Consider the following 7407-nt stretch of genomic DNA (forward strand, 5'->3'; position numbering starts at 1 on the left):
ATTTTTTCTTGTGGTTGACTTCAAGTTTCATAGTGTTGTGGTCTGAAAATATGCATAATATGATCTCAATCCTTTTGTACTGGTTGAGGCCTGATTTGTGACCCAGTATGTTATCTATCCTGGAGAATGTACCATGTGCACTCAAAAAGAATATGTATTCTTCTCCTTAATGATGAAATGCTCTGAATATATCGGTTAAGTCCGTCTGGTCCAGTATGTCATTCAAAGCCATTGTTTCCTTGTTGATCTTCTGCTTTGATGATATATCTATTGCCATAAGTGGGGTGTTAAAGTCCCCACTATTGTTGTTTTTTTTTTATTTTTTTTTTAACGTTTATTTTTTGAGACAGAGAGAGACAGAGCATGAATGGGGGGGAAGGTCAGAGAGAGAGGAAGACACAGAATCAGAAGCAGGCTCCAGGCTCTGAGCTGTCAGCACAGAACCGGATGCAGGGCTCGAACTCGTGAACCACGAGATCATGACCTGAGCCGAAGTCGGACACTTAACTGACTGAGCCACCCAGGCGCCCCAAAGTCCCCACTATTGTATTATTACACTATTATCAATGAGTTTATGTTTGCTATTAATTGATTTATATTTTTGGGTGTTCAAGTTGGGGGCATAAATATTTATAATTGTTAGATCTTGTTGGATAGACCCCCCCCTTTATTATTATATAGTGCCCTTCTTCATCTCTTGTTACAATCTTTGGTTTAAAATATAGGTTTTCTGATTCAAGTATGGGTATTCCAGCTTTCTTTTGATGTCCATTAGCATGATAAATGCTTTGCCATTCCATTTCAATCTAGAGGTGTCTTGTATGCATCATATTGATGGGTCTTCTTTTTTTAATCCATTCTGATACTGTATGTCTTTTGATTGGAGCATTTGGCCCATTTACATTCAGAGTAATCACTGACAAATATGAATTTAGTGCCACTGTATTACCTGTAAAGTCACTATTCCTGTAGATTGTCTCTGTACCTTTCTAGTCTTATTTGCTTTGGTCTCTTTCCAGCTCAAAGGTTCCCCTTTAATATTTCTCACAGAGCTTGTTTAGTGTTCATGAACTCCTTCAGTTTTTACTTGTCTTAGAAACTCTTTATGTCTCTTATTCTAATGGTAGCCTCGTTGGATAAGTATTCTTGGCTGTATATTTTTCCCATTTAGCATGTTGAATATATCATGCCACTCCCTCTGGCCTACCAAGTTTCTGTGGACAAGTCTGCTACTAACCTCATGTGTCTACCCTTGTAGGTTAAGGACCTTTTGTCCCTGGCTGCTTTCAGAATTCTCTCTTTAACTTTATATTTTGCAAGGTTCACTATGATATGTCTTGATGTTGACCTGTTTTTATTTATTTTGAAGGGAGTTCTGTGTGCCTCTTGGATTGAATGCCTGTTTCCATCCCCAGATCAGGGAAGTTCTCTGCTATAATTTGTTCGAATAAACCTTCTGTCCCTTTTCCCCACTCTTCTTCTTCCAGAACTCCTATGATATGGATAATATTGTGCTTTCTGGAATTGCTGAGTTCCCTAAGTGTGTATTTGTGATCTAATAGTTTTCTTTCCCTCTTCTTTTCAGCTTTATTATTTTCTATAATTTTATCTTCTCTATCACAGTCATTCCTCTGATTCTTCCTTCCTAGTTGTGATTACATTCAGTCTGTTTTGTATGTCAGTTATAGCATTTTTTATTTCGGCCTGACTAGTTTTTAGGTCTTTTATCTTTGCAGCAAGGGTTTCTCTGGTGTCTTCTATGCTTCTTTCAAGCCCAGTTAGTATTCTTATGATTACTGTTCTAAGTTCTTGTTCCGATATATTACATATATATGTTTTGAGTAAATCCCTGGTTGTGATTTCTTCTTGATCTTTCTTTTGGGGAGAATTCCTCCATCTTGTCATTTCGTCTAGGTTTCTGTCTTTTGTGTGCTTTGAAAGCTTGTTATGTTTCCTGCTCCTGAGAGTAATGCTATATTAAGAAGGGGTCATACACTGTCCATGGCCTGTTGCTTCAGGAAGTGTTACTGGTATATGCTGTGTGCATTTTGCTGTTGTGTTTTGGTTGCTCTTTCCCACAGGTCAGCCCTCTGCAGAGTTCCTCTTTGCTTGCAATGGGGACTGTTTAGACCTTTAACTAGGTGTGTTTTGATTTTTCCTTAAAATAAGCCTGATTTTTGCAATCCCTATCAAAATAACACCAGCATTCTTCACAGAGCTAGAACAAACAATCCTAAAATTTGTATGGAACCAGAAAAGACCCCAAATAGCCGAAGCAATCTTGAAAAAGAAAACCAAAGCAGGAGGCATCACAATCCCAGACTTCAAGCTGTATTACAAAGCTGTAATCATCAAGATAGTATGGTACTGGCATAAAAACAGACACTCAGATTAATGGAACAGAATGGAGAACCCAGAAATGGATCCACAAGCATATGGCCAACTAATCTCTGACAAAGCAGGAAAGAATATCCAATGGAATGAAGACAGTCTCTTCAGCAAATGGTGCTGGGAAAACTGGATAGCAGCATGCAGAAAAATGAACCTGGATCACTTTCTTACACCATACACAAAATAAGCTCAAAATGAATGAAAGACCTAAATGTAAGACAGGAAGCCATCAAAATCCTTGAGGAGAGGGGCGCCTGGGTGGCTCAGTCGGTTGAGCATCTGACTTCAGCTCAGGTCATGATCAGGTCCGTGAGTTCGAGCCCCGTGTTGGGCTCTGTGCTGACAGCTCAGAGCCTGGAGCCTGCTTCAGATTCTGTGTCTCCCTCTCTCTCTGCCCCTCCCCTGCTCATGCTCTGTCTCTGTCTCTCTCAAAAATAAATAAAAACATTAAAAAATAAATTTAAAAAATCCTTGAGGATAAAGCAGGCAAAAACCTCTTTGATCTTGGCCACAGCAACTTCTTACTCAATACATCTCCAGGGGCAAGGAAACAAAAGCAAAAATGAACTATTGTGACCCTATAAAAATAAAAAACTTCTGCACAGTGAAGGAAACAATCAGCAAAACTAAAAGGCAACCAATGGAATGGGAGAAGATATTTGCAAACGACATATCAGATAAAGGGTTAGTACTCAAAACCTATAAAGAACTTATCAAACTCAACACCCTAAAAAACAAATAATCCAGTGAAGAAATGGGCAAAAGACATGAATAGACACTTCTCCAAGGAAGACACCCAGATGGCCAACCAACACATGAAAAATTGCTCAACATCACTCATCATCAGGGAAATACAAATCAAAGCCACAATGAGATACCACCTCACACCTGTCAGAATGGCTAACAATAACAACTCAGGCAATGACAGATGTTGGCAAGGATGCAGAGAAAGAGGATTTTTTGCACTGCTGGTGGGAATGCAAACAGGTGCAGCCACTCTAGAAAACAGTATGGAGGTTCCTCAAAAAACTAAAAATAGAACTACTCTACGACTCAGCAATCGCACTACTAGGCATTTATCCAAGAGATACAGGGGTGCTGTTTCAAAAGGATACATGCACCCCCATGTTTATAGCAGCACTATCAACAATAGCCAAAGTGTGGAAAGAGCCCAAATGTCCATCGATGGATGAATGGATAAAGAAGATGTGGCATATATATATATATACACACACACACACACACACACACACACACACACACAATGGAGTATTAACTTGGCAATCAAAAAGAATGAAATCTTGCCATTTGCAACTATGCAGATGGAACTGGAGGGTATTATGCTAAGTGAAATTAGTCGGTCAGAGAAAGACAAAAATCATATGACTTCACTCATATGAGGACTTTAAAGACAAAACAGATGAACATAAGGGAAGGGAAACAAAAATAATATAAAAACAGGGAGGGGGACAAAACAGAAGAGACTCATAAATATGGAGAACAAACTGAGGGTTGCTGGAGGGATTATGGGAGGGGGGATGGGCTAAATGGGTAAGGGGAACTAAGGAATCTACTCCTGAAATTGTTGCACTATATGCTAACTAATTTGGATGTAAATTTAAAAAAATAAAATTAAAAAAATAAAAATAAATGACTATGATAAAGCAAGGAAATAAAAGAGTTACTATGAATAAGGGTACTAAAATAGACCTACTTCCTTGAGTCCTCAAATTGTTGTTTAATTTATAAACATTAACTGATGCCCTAAAAAAAAAACTAAAATAAAATAATTTTATGCCACTGGAAGATGTAACTACCCTAATCTGTGTATGGTTCTTTTTGAGTTGAGGAGGAAATTAATATACTTCTGGTAGAAGCCCTGGGAGGGTGGTTATAGAGAGATCAGAAAACCCTGGAAACATGCAGCCACATGCTCTTTATTGGAGGGGATGCAGGGCAGAGTCTCCTTATTAGTAAAGTCTCCATTTTAATATTCTATGTGAACATTGCTTACCATTACTATGAAAGGCTGGGACTTTGAGAAATGCATTAAGAATATTACCATGTCCTTCAATCTGCTGCTCAGAAGATTGTATATAATTTTAAGGAAACATCTTCCCTCTGAGCCTATTTTATTTTGTTTTAAATTTTTAGAATAAAAATATACATGTTTAGATTTGTATTTCTAAGATTGGACCAGAAATATCAAAGATACAAAGGTATGCATGTGGTATGGTAGGTAACATGAGGATACGGGCTCTGGTGTCAGAGACCTTGATTTACTACTTCACCTATTTGAGTTCAGGAGGGAAAATGTTAGCAAGTGAGCACCCTGGATTTAGGCAAAATCCAAATTAGAATTAGTAGAATTACTAAGAACTGTTCAGCAATGCTTAAAATGTTTTACTATTGTATGAAGTGAAGGACAATTTCTTATAACATTCCCTAATAAAGCTTATTTTGATCAACACATATACATACCATTATTCAACTGAACTTGTTTACAAATTGACTTCTACTGAATGGTTTTTGAAAGTTCCCAGGCATGAATTCCTAACCCTACAGTGCCACTCCACCTAGTGACAGTTCCACAAATTACAGTTATTCCACTTAAAAAGAATTCCCAAGGGTATTATCATTCGATTTTAGGTTAGACCTTTTAGAGGGAGGACTTACAAGCAAAATCTTTTTTTTCTCTGCGTAAATAAAGTCCAACTCCAATCATTGAGAAGATTACCTACTGTTGGAACATTCAGTAAATTTCTGTGAGAATTAACAGTCTGATTCATAATGCTTAAGACTCTGTTTAACTTCTTATGCACATTCTCAGATACTACCCAGGTAAATAAAAGATTTTCTAACTCAGAGAAATAAATGTTGAGATGAAACTTTTCTCCTCTTATAATTTATATAGAGAATGTTTAAGACTGAAAGGCCTTCTTGAGACCTTTTTTTCTAGAAATCTTTCTTCCCTTTACTCTGTACAAGTGGATTTGGAAGTGCCTTTATAATGCAATTGCTAATGTGCTAGAAAGCTTTTTGACCATAAATACCAACAAGTTAGCATTGCAGCCCCAGCTCTTGTTACTTAACTCTGTGGCCAGTGATACTATTGGGTAACCCTTGTTGTCTGATTCATACATGAGTATAATAATTCAACAACTGATCTGTGCCAGCACTGTGTTTCTGGCTGGTACTACCCATATCACGTAGAACCACCTGTAAATCAGGTTTGAATTTTTTCTCTGGTATTAGGTAACCTCCATAAGGTCACAGATATGGGCCAGGTGAAACGTAAACAGTGCAGTAAGAGTAGGTGCTCTAAGTGTGAGCCCATGGAATTTACTTGTCCAGCCTGAATCCAATCTTGCAGATACCACCGTCCGCTTGACATTGACATGCTGCTCTGTGCATGCCTAACCTGCAGTGGGGAAGAGAAATGATCCCAGAGGGCAGAACCAAGAGCAGCATCTCTTGTCCAATGTGCATGAACATATTGGATGGGGATAATGGCTAATGGTTTGACCAGAGGATGAGAGACTTGAAAACTACAAGAAACCTGGAAACTAGAAGCTTTAGGAAAGAAGTATGTAGATGAACGGTCCCCAAGTGTGAGGTTATTTGTGTTTTGTGTGCAAGCTCATCAAAAGGCCTCTCGATAGGAGAGGATCATAGTATCAGGGGGACAACATAGCCTATATTATCAATGTTGGCTAGCTTCTTTCCCCAGCCATCCTAGAGCTTGCTCACTTGTGCTAACACTCTGGGAAAATTCCCTCAGCTTCTTTTTTTTTAATTTTAAGTAGTGTCCATTTTGCTATTCAACCCATCAATTAAGCATAAGTAATCCTATTTTTAATTTCTATGATCTTTGTTATAGTACCCTGTTGTGATAGATACAATTGCCTCATTAGTCTCTCAGAGAATAGTATAAAGTTTATTCCCTTAGGGGTTCATTCTTTTTTTGGATTTGGTGTACCTCTTGTGGTGTTTAAGTATCATTCAAATGTTTAATGCTTGGTTGTCTTTTTTTTTTTTTTTTTTAATGAATTCCTGTTTACCTGTTGATGAATCTAAGTTCTAACTGTGGTGCCTTTCTTCAGCAAGAGAGAGGTGTGCTAAGTGCCCGAGGACCCTGCCCTGTCAGACTTCTTTCTAATGAGGTCTGAGCTCCTATCTTTAGCCAGAGATGAGTGCCACAATCCACCACTCCCTTTAATATTTTTTTCCTTTTACTCTGATGACTTTAGTGAATATAAAACTATTTTAGATTGTTTCCCTGTCCAACCCTTACACTTTCTCTTTTTGCTGAGCCTCCATTCCAAGAAAGTGAGTAGGGCTCAGTTGTTTCCAATTCATTCTTTTAATGGCTCACCCATTATCTCCTATTCTCCTGACATTTGTCCTGACATTTAAGTATCTCTGGAATTATTTTATCTTTAGTAGTTTTCTCCTGCCCTGATTTGGGACATGAATATTCTTCTTGATTCGCTAACAATCTAACGCCATTGTTTTCCATCTTTTAGGAATTCTTCCACTTTGTTCATCAATAGCACCCTTTGTGTTTCCTAGAGTCACTTACAGATTTACTCTTCTATCAAAATACAGTGGGAACTATTTCACATACACAGTGTAGATTCTAATACAATGAGCACCCATGTGCTCACCATCCAGCTTGAGAAATAATATATCACAAATAGCACTGAAGTGTTCCCTGTGTATTCCTCCCTGATCTCATTTACTTCCCTCCCTTCTCCACCTGAAATGTTTAAAGGGATTTGGGACATGAAGGAGGTGAACAGTATCAGTTTGCTATGCAAAGACAAACACCACCAAATTAAAAATTTCAAAACCAAGATAAAAAAATGTTTGAGAGGACTGTTCTATCTTACTCATTGATATAAATCCTAATTCTTTATTGTCTTAAGGGGAGTATAATGCATGGCCAACACTGGAACATGTTATTGCCATGCATGCAGTTTGCGTTAAAAAAAATAATAAACTCTAGAGGTGCCT

Source organism: Puma concolor, chromosome B4, assembly GCF_028749965.1.
Source record: "Puma concolor isolate L17-30 chromosome B4, mPumCon1.1.hap2, whole genome shotgun sequence".
In the NCBI taxonomy this organism is placed as follows: Eukaryota; Metazoa; Chordata; class Mammalia; order Carnivora; family Felidae; genus Puma; species Puma concolor.